Source organism: Marmota monax, unplaced genomic scaffold, assembly GCF_021218885.2.
Source record: "Marmota monax isolate L192 unplaced genomic scaffold, Marmota_monax_Labrador192_F-V1.1 WCK01_AAM20220418_F8-fsc00071, whole genome shotgun sequence".
Taxonomy (NCBI): Eukaryota; Metazoa; Chordata; class Mammalia; order Rodentia; family Sciuridae; genus Marmota; species Marmota monax.
Genome location: NW_026695217.1, coordinates 2,395,462 through 2,409,866, shown reverse-complemented (window position 1 = coordinate 2,409,866; position 14,405 = coordinate 2,395,462).

The window sequence follows — 14,405 nt, the reverse complement described above, 5'->3', positions numbered from 1 at the left end:
TGTGAGCTGGATCCCAAGTCTCCACAGCGTGACCTCTGTGATGTCCAGGAAGTCCAGACTACCTCCCATTCATTCAGACTACAAGCTCAGGGAAACGGAGCCAGCCTCCAGAGCAGACCTGGTGATTGGTGGAAAGCCTGAGGTGAGACACGTGGAAACTAACAGTTTTAAAGTGGCTAGTACAACAGTTGGTTTTTGTTTGTTTTGTTTTGTTTTGTTGGTACGGGAATTGAACCCAGAGGCAATCAACCACTGAGCCACATTCCCAGCCCTTTTCAAATAATTTTTTTTTATTTTGAGACAGGGTCTAACTAAGTTGCTCAGGGCCCCACTAAATTGCTGAGGCTAGCCTTGAACTTGGAATCCTCCTGCCTCAGCCTTCTAAGTCGCTGGAATTACAGACGTATGTGCCACCATACCCGGCTTATTTCATCTATTATTAAGGAAGTGAAATAAAACACACCCACAGAGAATAGAAATGATACAAAAAAAAAAGGAATCCAAAGTTTCTAAAACAACAACAAAAAAATATTTAGCATTTGAAATGAAAGATTCCTGGGATAACAGCCAGCCACAGTAGCACGTGCCCATAATCCCAGTGACTTGGAAGACTGAGACAGAAGGATCACAAGTTCAAGGCTAGCCTCAGCAATTTAGTGTGGCCCTAAGAAACTCAACAAAACCCTGTCTCAAAATAAAAAATAAATAGGACTAGGGATAGGACTCAGTGGTTGGGCAACCCTGGGTTCAATCCCTCATACCAAAAAAACAAAAACTAAAATACAAAACAAAACAAAATCATGGGATGGATTTAATGGCAAAAATAGAAAGAGCCAAAGGAAAGAGTAGACAAACTAGAAGAGTGATGAAAAGGTAACAGAAAGCCTAAGGATTAAAGAGAAAAGCTCAGAGCCTCAGGGATCTGACAGGTAAAATTGAACACCGTGTCATGTGTAGTGATTAACTCAAGGAGACGCGGGAAAAGAATGGGACAGGAAATTTGAAGGAATAGTGGCTAAAATTTTGCTAAAATCTTATGAAAGGTTGTATTTACAGACCCAAAGACAATCTGCATTTACAGTCCAGATAATCCATAAATACTAAGTTGGGCAAAAACAAAGAAGGCCACGATAAGGGACATCATCAACTGTCAAGCTGCTAGAGACAGAATCAATACTGAAAACAATAAAAGAAACTGAGCATATGGCACCCGGGGAACAAGTTAGTTACTGGCTTCTGTTTCATCATATACAAACGAGACCAGAGGAAAGAATATCTTTAAAGTGTCAAAAGGAAAAAAGGCTGTCAGCCAGGTGTGGTGGTACCCATCTATAATCCCAGCAGCTTGGGAGGCTGAGGCAAGAGGATCTTGAATTCAAAGCCAGCCTCAGCAAAAGTGAGGCACTGAGTAACTCAGTGAGACCCTGTCTCTAAATAAAATACAAAAAAAAAAGGGCTGGGGATCCCCAGTACCAATAAATAAATAAACAAATAGAATTTTTAAAGGGTTGTCAACCCAGAATTCTATAAACTGCACAGTGAAAGTGGTGATTCCTCCAGGAATCAGAACAAAAGAAGACATTTTTATACAAAAGAGAAGGATTTGTCTCAGCAAACCTACACTAGCAAGAAATGCTAAAGGAAGTTCTTCAGAATGAAAGGTGCTGATATTGTTATGGGCCCCTATATGGACAATGACCAGACAGACTCCATTTGTCCTGAGACTTCACGTCATGTAAGAAATGATTCTCCCAGGGAAGGTCCCACCTCTTGTGCCCATCAACAGTTGCTTAGTACAGCATGTTTGGCAACACAAAAATGGCAAGTCTTATACGATGTAAAAGTGTTCTCTCTTTGGTTCCCGGTTTTCTTGGACAATGTACCCTGTCAGAGATTGAGCGTCTAGATGTGAGTAACCATTCTTTAACCTGTACTCAACTAGGGATGCTTTGGCCCACTTCCCTTTCTGCTTATGATTTTAGATATCGTGACATTTGTATATGCTTTTGAATCACAGCAACAGCCATTTATACTTTAATATGGTTTTGGACTATAAAAGACATACTCAAACCCCGGGAGGGGGTTGAAGGGTGTAGACTAGCAGTTTGCCCCTTGGCCCGCCAGCAGGTGGATCCAGACTGCCAACTGGTAGATAAATGTTCCATCTCCTGCTTTAAGATCGACTCAGTGATTTATGGCAATCTCGCCTCAACATATCAGAGAAAAACTCAGATCTTCAGAAATGAATGAAGAACATAAAAATGGTAAATATCCGGCTAAATACAAAAGACCTTTTTTTTTTTGCTTTAATTTTTGTAGACTGCCCATGAATATTTAAAGCAAATGCAGTATTACCGTGTAGAATTCATGATATATGGGGATACAGTGTGTCCAACAGAGACAGCATAGAGCATGCAGAGTAGGAGAAATGTAGACCCATATAACTGTGAAGTTTCTGCATCAGTGTGGAATATTCATGCAGCAAGTATAATCGAATGGTGAGGAGTTAATGAGGGAGGATACAGGTTCCCATTCTTCTGAAGTCAGTGCCTCCACTGTTTCTCTCCCACTAAATGCAGCCATTAAAACACCTGATACAATACCTGGAGCAGCAGTTGACATCTCTGAAAAATAAATAGCAGCAGGCACATCGGGAAGGGTGAGCAGAATTTTAAATATGGCTGAATTTACCATTGTTTCCTCTTGCATCACCCAGCCTCAGCTCAACACAGCCCAAGATCCAGAATAGAGTGTGAAAAGTACCATGGAAATTGTGGAGAAGGAGGAACTCAGGAAAATGCATTCATAAAGTTGCTTATGAACATCTGGGCTCACCTCTGATCTAGGCAGGCATGAATCGGACCACAAACATATATGCAATGTCCTAGAATTTTAAAAAGATATAGAATCTAATAATATTCAAATTGTCCAGGATACAATCCAAAATCACTCAATATTAAAAAGAACCAGCAAGAATCTCCAGCTACATGGGAAAAGACACCAACAGAAAGTGAGGCTGAGATGACACAGGGATTGAAATTATCTGACAAGACCTTAAATCAACTGTCATAAGGAAGAAGGGGAATGCTCTTGAAATGCATGGAAAGATAAAACATCCTGGCAAACACTAAAGGTATAAATGAAAATTACTGAGCAGACACCATGCACAGGCTTGGGGCAGAGAACTTGGAACCCTTGTGAACTATTAGTGAGGACATAACATGGAACGACTGCTGTAGAAAATACAAAGGTAAAATCTCAAAACATTACAATTAGAATTACCACATAATTCAGCAATTCCATTTGTGGGTATATACTCAATAATTGAAAGTGGGGTCTCAAAGAAATATTAATATTGCCCATGTTTACTGCAGTATTATTTACAATAAATAGCCTCTTCTGAGAATTGATTGTCCCTGTTATATAAGAGTAAATAAAAGTTTGATACTAAAATCTTTGTAACAAAATCGAAACATTTTTCGTAATTTTTCTGAAAATTATATTTTTGTAAAAATTGTATTTTTAATCCATGAAAATATTTTTGTGATTCAGACATTTACTTAGCTTTCTGATATTCAGCTTTGACCATAACTTTGAGACTTGTACGATGTCAAGACTTCTAAAGTTATGATGGATAGAACAACCGGAGAGAGAAAAGAGCCAGATATAGACCTGGACATATTTATAAATTTAAATTTTTATAATTTATAAATCTGAGTATCTGTTGATGATTAGAATGAAATATGAAATGGTTTGAGTAATAATAAAAAATATAAATTTGATTTAATGGGCATATTAAAGAATATTCTACAAGGAAAGAAAAGATTTCTTTTTTTTTTTAATTTTTTAATATTTATTTTTTAGTTTTCGGCGGACACAACATCTTTGTTTGTATGTGGTGCTGAGGATCGAACCCGGGCTACACGCATGCCAGGCGAGTGCTCTACCACTTGAGCCACATCCCCAGCCCAGAAAAGATTTCTTAATACGAACTCTTAGTCTTCCTTCAGAATTCCTGAACAAACCTACTGTCAGAGGCTGGTCATGACAATGTAAATGCAAGAATAAATAGCTCTGTTGTTAATAAAAAGACATCAACGTACAACCACAAGGATCAAAAGCTACACGGTAAAAATGACTTCACCAAGTGGACTAAATTTACCAGTGACTGACCCCAAGGAGATGGAGATAAGTGATCTGCCAGAGACAATCTCAGCGAAATTCAAGAAAATACAAAGAAGCAACTTAAAATTTTATCAGAAAAAAATGTAAAGATTGAAATAACAATAGTAAAAAAAAAGGAAAGAAAAGAAAAACTGGGAATTGAAAAATAAAATTAAAGAAAATTTAAAAATTAAATAGAGAGCCATAAACAGTGTAATAGATCAGGTAGAAGAATGAATGAGATGAAAATAAGCACTCAGAGGGGAGAAGAAACAATATAAAAAGGAATGAAGCAGCCTTACAGGACTTACAGAACAATATAAAAAGAGCATTCCTTGGGTTTCTGGCATTCAAGAGGGAGCACAGAAAGGAAAGGAGTAGGGTCTACTGAGGTTCTCCAGGCCATTGACAGAATGCCCCGGAGGAGATGGTGGAACCCCAATCCCTTGCCCCCACCTTTTTTTTTTCTTCCTGGCCATGAGATAAGCAGTTTTGCCATTCCACACACTCATGATGCTCTGCATGGGCCTAAAGTAACAGGGTCAACGAATCACAGATAAAAACCTGAAACTGTGAGCCAAAATAAACCAACCTGTCTCTCTTTCTATTCCTTTCTTTTCTCCTCTTTCTTCCTGGGATTGACCCTAGACCCTCAGACATGCTCAGTGAGCATTCTACCACTGAATATATACCCTCAGCCCCACCTTTTTCCTTTATGAAGAAAACTTTATAAAGGTTTTCTTTTTTTCTTTGATTAGCTCATGTATCTCTCATAGTAACAGAAAACTGAATAACACATGGAGCAACTGGAACCCTCATATATAGTTGGTGGGAAAATAAAGCAATAGTCGCTTTGGAAATCAGCTTGATAGTGTCTTATAAATATGGAGTTTTCACGTGACCTAGAAATTCCAATCTTACGTTTTTACCCAAGAGACGTGAGAATGTACATATACAAAAAGTAAAGTTCTTAGTAGCTTTATTCATAATAGTCCCAAACTGAAATTCATGCTGATATATATCAACTTATGAATAGATATAAAATTGTGGTACATCCATAGAATAGGATAGTACTTAGCAATAAAAAGGAATGAGCTATTGAGACATACAACAAACCGAGTCTCAAAACTAGTATTTAAACACAAGAAGCCAGACATGGCAGCTTACATACTCTATGAGTCCACTGACAGGAAAACAGTCAAATACCTATCATGACAGAAAACAGGTTAGCGGCTGCCCCAGGACAAGGTGGGAAGTCTTATCCAGGAGAGGCACAGGGAACTTTCTGGGTGAATGGAAGTGGTCTGTAGCTTGATTGTGGCAGTAGTTTCATGTATGAATAACTTGTCAGATTTCATGGAAAGCTACAATTAAGTGGGTTCATTATATTTTATGTAAATTAGATCTGAAAGATGTTGATTTGAAAATGGGTGAAGTTGTAACAATTCTAAGAAAGGTAAAATCCTTAACTGAAACAAGTCTGTATAACTATACATAAGAAACTGTACCAGAAAAGATGACTGGGGAGTAGTCAAAGTACAGAGAGAAAGATGTACCTAAACATGGACACATAAGCAAACATTCTGAAATAAATGCAAATGCACCTCCAATTGGTGGGTGGCTTTATACCTCGCAGTGTTGGCCAACATGTATAAAAACACCACAGAAATACAACTGGACATAGTCTCCCAACAGTATCACATGAAATGAGAATAAATGGATATCCATAAAGATATGCTTTGCAGTATTATCTAAATTATAGAAAAATCGTAACAACCAAGTGGTTGAAAGGTAGGAGAATGATTAAGTTATAGTATATCAATTTGATGGCATAGTTAATCATTACACAGAATAATCAGGAAGAACCAGAAAGTTAAAAATGAACAATGATATGTACTCCATAACTAAAACTTTGAGGAAAATGTGTCTGAGTATAGACTAACACAAAATTTTAAATAATGGGGTTTTCCTTTCCTTACCTTCTAGAGGTTTCCCTAAAGGTAACCAACGTTTAGATTGTTAACAAGATCTCACAAGGGTTCAAGGTTACAGGTGCACCATAGGGGAGGAGGTGGCACTGGGTCTCTGCTGCACTGGAGTCCTGGCAGTGCACACGCCCAGGTGACTGCCCTGCCCATCATGCTCTGCCTCCCTGGCCCTTCCTGCTCTGCTCTGCAGACTGTGTGTCTCAGACCCACACCTGCTGGTTTCCACCCAAGGTCAGCAAATGCAAGGCTGGTGGGGGCAGGAGCAGGGGAGACGCCAGGATCCCCCTCTCCCTGCTTGGCAATCCCTGGAGAGGCTGGTCCCTTCCAGATCTCATCTCTGCCAGACAAGCCTCAGCTCCCGATCTGACTGGGAACCCCTTCCACATGACGCTGCCCTCCTGAGCCCAGTCCTGGGGTATTGGTGGCTTCTTCCCTGTGCCCTGGTTGGCTTTGGGCCCATTCCCACATGTCCGTAACTAGTACCCCACTGTAACTAGTGAAATCCTCTCTTGTTGAGTGGCCTGGAGTAAGGTCTGGCTCCTGATAGATCCAAGGTGCTGGAGATGGCAGCTATGGAGGCCAAGTTCTCTTGTTCTGCTCATCAATCAAAACTGTCAATTGTTAAAATGTTATTCCTGAAGAGCAAGAATTCAGGCAGTTTTAAAACTTACCTTTATTTTCTGTTTTCTTGCAACAATTTGCAATTTAAGTTTTCTGGAGCAGTCATACATTTTTCTTAAACTTTGGAATAAAAAGGAACACCCCAACCAATCATTCCCCTCCCTTGTGAAGGGCATCTTTCCTCCAGTGAAAACATTGGTAAAAGCAGGCTACTGTCACAATGCTGCATAACAAAGCACCCCAGCCTACAGTGACTTGAAACAATTACTTGTTCAAAGGGGCGAGGTACATGATGGCCTCATTTTGGAGTCCAGGTTTTCAGGGAAAAGGGAATCTCCTCTTATGCATCTCCTAAAGAGATGAGTGGGAACAGCTTCACCATATGTGCAAATCACATGGTCACACCAACCACATAGGGGCAGAAATTTTTCTTTAGGACATTTCTGAGAGAAGAGGACTCTTTGCTGAAAAATATCCAACATAGCTTATCAGGAGGCAGATCCAGGAGGGGGAATCTTCCATAGGACAATTGGCACAGTTTCTTCAGGTCAATGGCAAGAAAATAAAACAAAATAAAACTGTGGAAGGGGGAAGTTAGCTGTAGATCAACATACCCATAGGACTTAAAATCAGCCTACTACAGGGACACAGCCACATCAATGTTTATAGCAATTCAATTCATAATAGCTAAGCTATGGAACCAACCTAGGTGCCCTTCAACAGATGAATGGATAAAGAAAATGTGGTATGTATACACATTGGAGCCATAGAGAAGAATCACTATGACATTTGCCATAAATGAATGGATCTGGAAACTATTGTGCTAAGTGAAATAGCCAATCTCAAAAAAAATATGTGATGCTATTTTTCTGATATGTGGATACTAACACACAATAAGGAGGGTAAGGGAAGAATAGAAGGTCATTGACTTAGACAAAGGGGAATGAAGGGAAGGGAGGGAAGATGGGAATAGGAAAGATAGCAGAATGAATGGCACTTAACTTTCTTGTGTGCATATATGAATACACAACCAGTGAAATTCCACATCATGTACAACCACAAGAATGGGAATTTACACTCCATGTATGTATAATATGTCAAAATATACTCTACTTTCATGTATATCTAAAAAGAACAAGTAAAAAAATTTAGGGTTGGGGTTGTAGCTCAGTGATAAAGCACTTGCCTAACATGTGTGAGGCACTGGCTTTGAATCTCAGTATCACATATAAATAAATAAAATAAAGGTCCATTGTCAACTTAATTTTTTTTTTAAAGAGGGACTTCAGAGGACACAACAACCAATGAGGTCATGTGGCTCTTGATTGGATTTGGGTCTGAGCACACAAACTATTAAAAGAACTTGGAGGGCTGGGGTTGTGGCTCAGTGGTAGAGCGCTTGCCTAGCTTGTGTGAGGCACTGGGTTCGATCCTCAGCACTTCGTATAAATAAATAAAGGTATTAAAACTTTTTTTAAAAAAAGAACTTAGAGACAAGTGGGGAAATACCTCTTTGGACTTTTCCACAGCCAGTTTTTCAAAATAACACTGAAGGCACCCTTTGCAGTATGCTTGCGAATGTTCGAGACAGTCACCTGGCCTTGGGCTTGAGGGTTCCTATAAGGGTTGGCTGCAAATGGAAGGGTGGAGAAATGGAAGGGTGGAGAAATGGAAGGGTGGAGAAATGGAAGCGTGGCTGCCCAGGCTGACCCCCCAGGACCCTGACCACACTCCTGCCCCTTCCCATGGCTGCTGCACCCTCTGGTCCCCTAGCACCTGAGCTTTCCAGGGACCCTGGTCCACTCTGTATGGGGCAGCCGTGCTGGCTGTTGGGCAGGTACCCTGGAGCTTGTGGTGTGTGCAGGTATAGCAAGTGACAGAGATACAGCAAGTGACAGAGTCCAACTCTGCTCGCCTCTCACCGCCTGTAGGCTGGGATCTCCATCAGACCAACTCTCTCCCTGTTGGGACCACTTGCAGTTTGAGGCAGGTAAGTGGGTCAGGGTGCCTTCTCCACCTTTGTCCCTGGAGCAATCTCCCAGCAGGTCATCCTCAGCCTACCTGAGTGAAGACGGGTTTCAGATCAGGACTGGGGGAGCCCTGGAAGCAGAGTCCTGAGGCATGGAAGGCATGAGTGGGCTGGGAGCGGCAGACTCTCAAGCCAGTGCCCCGTGGAGGTCAGGGCTGAAGAGGGATGTGGAATGGGGTGAGCTGCACTCAGTGGCTGCACTCCCAAAATATGCACCAGATTTCCAAAAGGTGGCACACCCACAAACAATGAAACCCACCATGGAATACCTCACTCGTAATTTCATATTGATTATACATTAAATCAATAATATTATGGGCATAGTGCTTTAAGTGAAATTTTTTATTGGAATTAATTTTTCTGTGTTTTTTTTTTAACTTCTTAAATGTGGCTACTAGGAAATTCACAGGGTTACAGGTGTCTCCTGTATTGGAGGGCACTAGCTGGAGGGAGGGACAAGATGTGGCAGGCTCAGCATTGAGGCCAGTGGTCCCCTCCAGCAACTGAGGCTACTCAGCTGTGCTCAGGAACCAACTCTATAAGTCAGGAGGGGCGAGAACACCCCCTGAACTTGCACAAGACAGAGTCTGTGTTGGGGTCACCTGCTTTGGTTGACACAATCTCTGAAACAATTGTGAGCAGGTCAAAATTGTGAGAGAGAGTCTGACAAGATTTAATTTTATATGTAAAGGTAAGTTTCTGCATTTAGCTAAAGGCAGACTGCACAACCTGAGCTTAGAAGATGTGGCTCCTAGAGAGAAAATAAATAAACACTCCACCAACCTTTGGGGCTTCATCATACCACAAGTACCATGTTTTGAAATCAAGAGTCCAGTTACTTTGGCAGTAACTGAAATACAACATTTACTATTCATCTGACAAATCATCATAGTGCACCTGCCATGTGCCTGGGGACTCAGGAGTGACAGAGCCATGCCCTGGTTACAAATAAGTTTACAATAGCTGGAGCCATCGTGAGAAAATATAGCCAAGAGGTGGCAGAGAAGGAAGTGGGGTCAGAGGCATCAGGGGGTTTGGGGGTGCCCAGGCCCTGTACAGGGGCAAGATGCACTCCTGCCTGGACTGAGGCAGTGGTCAAAGATGGGAGGGAGGGTCCAGGGCCAGGCCACCCAGAACCTTCCAGAATACACTGAGAACTCTAGGTTTGTTCTAAGAATTACAGCTGCTACAGGAACATTCAAGGAGAACAACCTCTCAGACTTCTGCAGGGACACAGGTTTAAAGCCAGAGCTAGCAAGAGGTGAGGGTGGCTGGATAAGGAAGGTAGCAGGAGGAGTGATGAGAAGAGTGGATAGAGGTGTGGAAGATGGACCTGTGCCCATTGCTGTGCCCACCTAGGCAGGAAGGACCCATTGGATTTCTGTGTGGCTGAAAAGTATGTGTGTACCTGTGCACCTGTGTTTTGAGACAGTGTTATTCAATGGACAAAAACCCACTGGCCCTCTCTTAATTTCGGAGGATTGCTTTTCCCTTCACATTAAGTTGTTCATTTTTACCCCCAAGGTTTTTTTTTTGTTTTTGTTTTTGGGTTTTTTTTTTTTTTTTTTTTTTGCAGTTGCAGATGGACAGCATGCCTTTATTTTATTTATTTTTATGTGGTGCTAAGAATCAAACTCAGCGCCTCACACTTGCTAGGCAAGCGCTCTGCTACTGAGCCACAACCCCAGCCCAGTTCTTTGTTTCTGAAAGTAGAACAGGGATTGCTGTACACTGTCTGGTTTGAAATACCAGGTATTAAGAATGAATTAAAAAAAAATAGATGGAACTATCCCTTAGAAACAGAACAGTAGATGTTGCCCAAGTAACTGTGGCTGCAGGAGGCAAGACCCATCTGGCAGGTCATGGGGTTTATTTTACCTTAAGAAGGCAGAGCCTGGGGCTCTTGGTCTAATTAGGAAGGGAGGTTGGGTGGGGGAGGAGGAGGAGGAGGGCCAGTCCCTGCCTGAGACTGCACTCCCTATACTTGACTGTGCTTATGACTCACTGGAGACCTTGTTAAAGGGCAGGTTCTTATTTATTAGCTTGTAGAGGGCGGTGATCCTGCATTTCCAATAATACCTGGATGATGGCCATGGTCTATGATATCTATTGGTCAATGAGCAGCAAAACCCTAACCTGGGACTCTGCATTTCCCAGATGCTAAATTTATGCTTAGAAATGAGATTAGGGAGTTCCAGTGATATTTGCTGAAGGAGGCTGAAACTTTGCATAATCTTTTATGATGTTTGATTTTTTTTCCCTTATCACACTTTCATACCCTGGGGCAAACCCTGGGGCACTTACCCTAATTCCAACTCTGATAGGAAGTTGGGAGTGGAGTTTATTAACACAGAAGCTCTCTCTGAAAAGTCTCCAGCCACTGTTTGGGAGGTTAGAGGACTGGACCAACACTGGATGGGACATGTGTGTGCCTGGCACTGTGCAAAGAATGAGCAGGATGTACCTCATCAGCTCACTTCCTGCCCTGACCACAGGTCTGTCCACATCACTGGACTAACCTTCCAGGCAGGAGTAGTTGCTCCTCTGTGTTGAAAATTAACAATAAGAAACAAGTTTCACAGACAGTCAGCTGTTTAGTCCTTTAAACTTTTCATCTCAATTCACAAAAGAACTAATAGAAACCAAGCCATGACCATCGCCTAGAAGAAGTGTTCTGCCCAGTTCCTCTAAGTCACTGCTGAAGATCATCCACAGTCAGTCAGGGAAACTGGGTTAGTAGAAAGAGTGGCAGGCTCCTTGTCTCTGGTTTGACCATGTAATTAGAATCTCGTCTTCCACAGAATTCTAGTGTCTATGGTAAATCTCATCCTACTTCAAAGTACTTGTTCTCAAATAAATGGCATGACTTAAAAATACGTGTGAAAAATCCCATTTTCCAATTGACTTTTCATTTCATAAATTGTAGTAAAAATACTCTCCAAATAGATTCAGCTGAAAACTTTGTCAATAGACTATCACAAGACATGTAGGAGGCTGCAATTCCAGGATCTTCTTTCCATCCTTGGCGGTCATCCATTGCAGCTTTCCATTAGATAATGGGCATTCGTAGATTCCTAAGGTCAAACGCAATTCCCTAGCGATCGCCAACAACCCATGGAGCCAGGATGCAATACCAGATTCTGCCAGTAGGTGCTGCTGTCCAACATCTGATAGGAGTGACAGGGTTTAAAGTTTAAGTGTATAGTGTTAGGCTCCAGGTTTCTACAAGTTCGGCAAAATGTGTGTACCTTGAAGGGATATTAACATATTAAACACTTATTTTTCCTGCTGTCTAGGAATTTGTGGGTTTGGAAAGTTTCCAGATCTTAGTCATCACGTTTATACCATTTATTCACCCATCCAGTATATCATGGAGTGCCTTCTATGCTGCAGACACTGTGTGAAGCTCTTAGGTATATGATGGTATATAAAAGCAGACCTGGCCTCTTTCTTCATGGTTGGGTTTCGGTCTTGTGGTAGTCTTCAAATATTTCCTCGTATGAACTTGCTCTTGGTTCTTATGTTCTTGTGTGGTCCCCTCTTCAGGAGCCTGGGAAGGTCCTGGTTCACAACAGAATGTGATTGCAATGGAGCTTCCTGGCTTCCAAGATAGGTTAGAAAGACCTCCACAGCTTTTACCTTGCTGTCTAGGGGAAGGCAGCTGCCACACACCATACATTGACCATCCCAGGGCAGCCATGCTACTAGGGAGCCCAAGCTAGTTTTATGGAGAGCAAGTGTGGAGAATGGAGGACCCTGACCCATCCAGCTCTCTGGAAGCCCAGCCCAAGTGCAGTGGCAGCAAACTGATGTGGAGCAAAATGAAGGAAACTCACATAGGTACATTCTTCCAGCCATCCAGCCAACTCTGGCAATCCAAGCTACCCCAGATTAAATGAGCATTTCCATTTTGCCCTGCCCAAATTTCTGACTCACAAAATCTTGATCTAATAATCAATTGTAGTTCATTCTACTAAGTTTGGAGGTTGAATTTAATTCAGCAAGAGACAATTGAAGCAAGTTTTATATATATATATATATATATATATATATATATATATATATATATATTAATATTTATTTTTTTTAGTTTTAGGTGGATACAATATCTTTATTTTATATTTATGTGGTGCTGAGGATCCAGTGCGAGAATTCTACCACTGAGCCACAAACCCAGCCCCTCAATATATATATATTTTTTAGCTGTTAATGGACCTTTATTTTATTTATTTACTTATATGTGGTGTTGAGAATTGAACCCCGGGCCTCACACATGCTAGGCAAGTGTTCTACCACTGAGCTACAACCCCAGCCCAATTGAAGAAAGTTTGATGGTGGAAACAAATAAAAACTGAATAGACACACAAACAGATATGCAAGGACGGTCGAGCTAATTATGCAAAAGAGAACATTTATGCTTCTCGCTTCCTAAGAATTTTTGGTTTGGACAAATTCCCAAATCTTGGCGGATGATAATGTGCCAGATTGCAGGTGGGCACATAAGGCAGAGGCATGTCCCTCATCAGAGAAGTCAGGGAGGGCTTCCTGAGAGAAGAGATGCCCAACATGAGATATGCATCCAGCAAAGAGGGGCTAATGGGCTTGAAGACCCTGCTATTGGAGGGGTCACTGAGTCCAGGGACAGCAGCAAGGGAGGAAGGAGGCTATGTCTGGAGAGGCAGGTAGGAGGGCAAAGGGCTTCTGCTTACCTGAGAAGCACGGGGAGGTGTGGGGAGCATTAAATAGGGAAGAGACATTGGCAGGTTGGAAACAGACTCATTTTGAAGTCTAATTCCAATGCTATTTGTGCTGTTGCTTCTAGAGAGGTGCTGCCTATGTGGGGAGATGTGAAAGGGCATGGGAGAATCCTTAACCCAAAAACTTTCTGAGAATCTTCCCAAAGCCACCCTAATGCCTAGGGCTAAGCCCTGTTATCCAACATGAGGGGCGGCCACTGTTGAGACAGGAAGCCTGCTGCGTGGAGAGTTGGTGAGCTGGGGGTGGATTCCTACAGCATACTGTAGCGGAGCAATGTGACCCTGAGAGCCACCTGTAAATGGGGCAGGCCATGCTGATTCCACAGGCCCTTCCTGAATGTTCCATGAGATAACATTTGAAAAACACTTTAGGTGTCTGCTTGGCACAGAGAAGGCTTCCTATAGATGACAAACAAATCATGAATGTCAGAAGGGACGGGCAGTCAGAAGGGAAACAAGAATACCAAAATCAGGAGACAGACGGTCAGCAGGAAGGCCAAGAGCTGGGCAGGGTGCGGAGGGCGCAGTTGGTGAGACACCACTCTACACAGATGTCCTGCCAGCTCTGGCTTCCCAGTCCTGGCCTCTGTGTCCAGGTCTAAAGGGCAGCCTGGCCTTGCTTCCTGGTTAGCCTCAGGTGATCACCCATGTCAGGAAGGTCTCTAACACTGCAAGGTGACCCTAATCATCAACCTGCCAGGTGACTTTTCCTAGAGGAAACACTGGAGGTGCAGAAATCTGACCCCAGCAGCTCAGCCTCTGGCTCTACATTCACATGGGTGAGGTCAGCCCGAGGGGAGGGTCTGGAGCAAATGGCCCATTCATTAAACTCTCACCAGGAGCCAG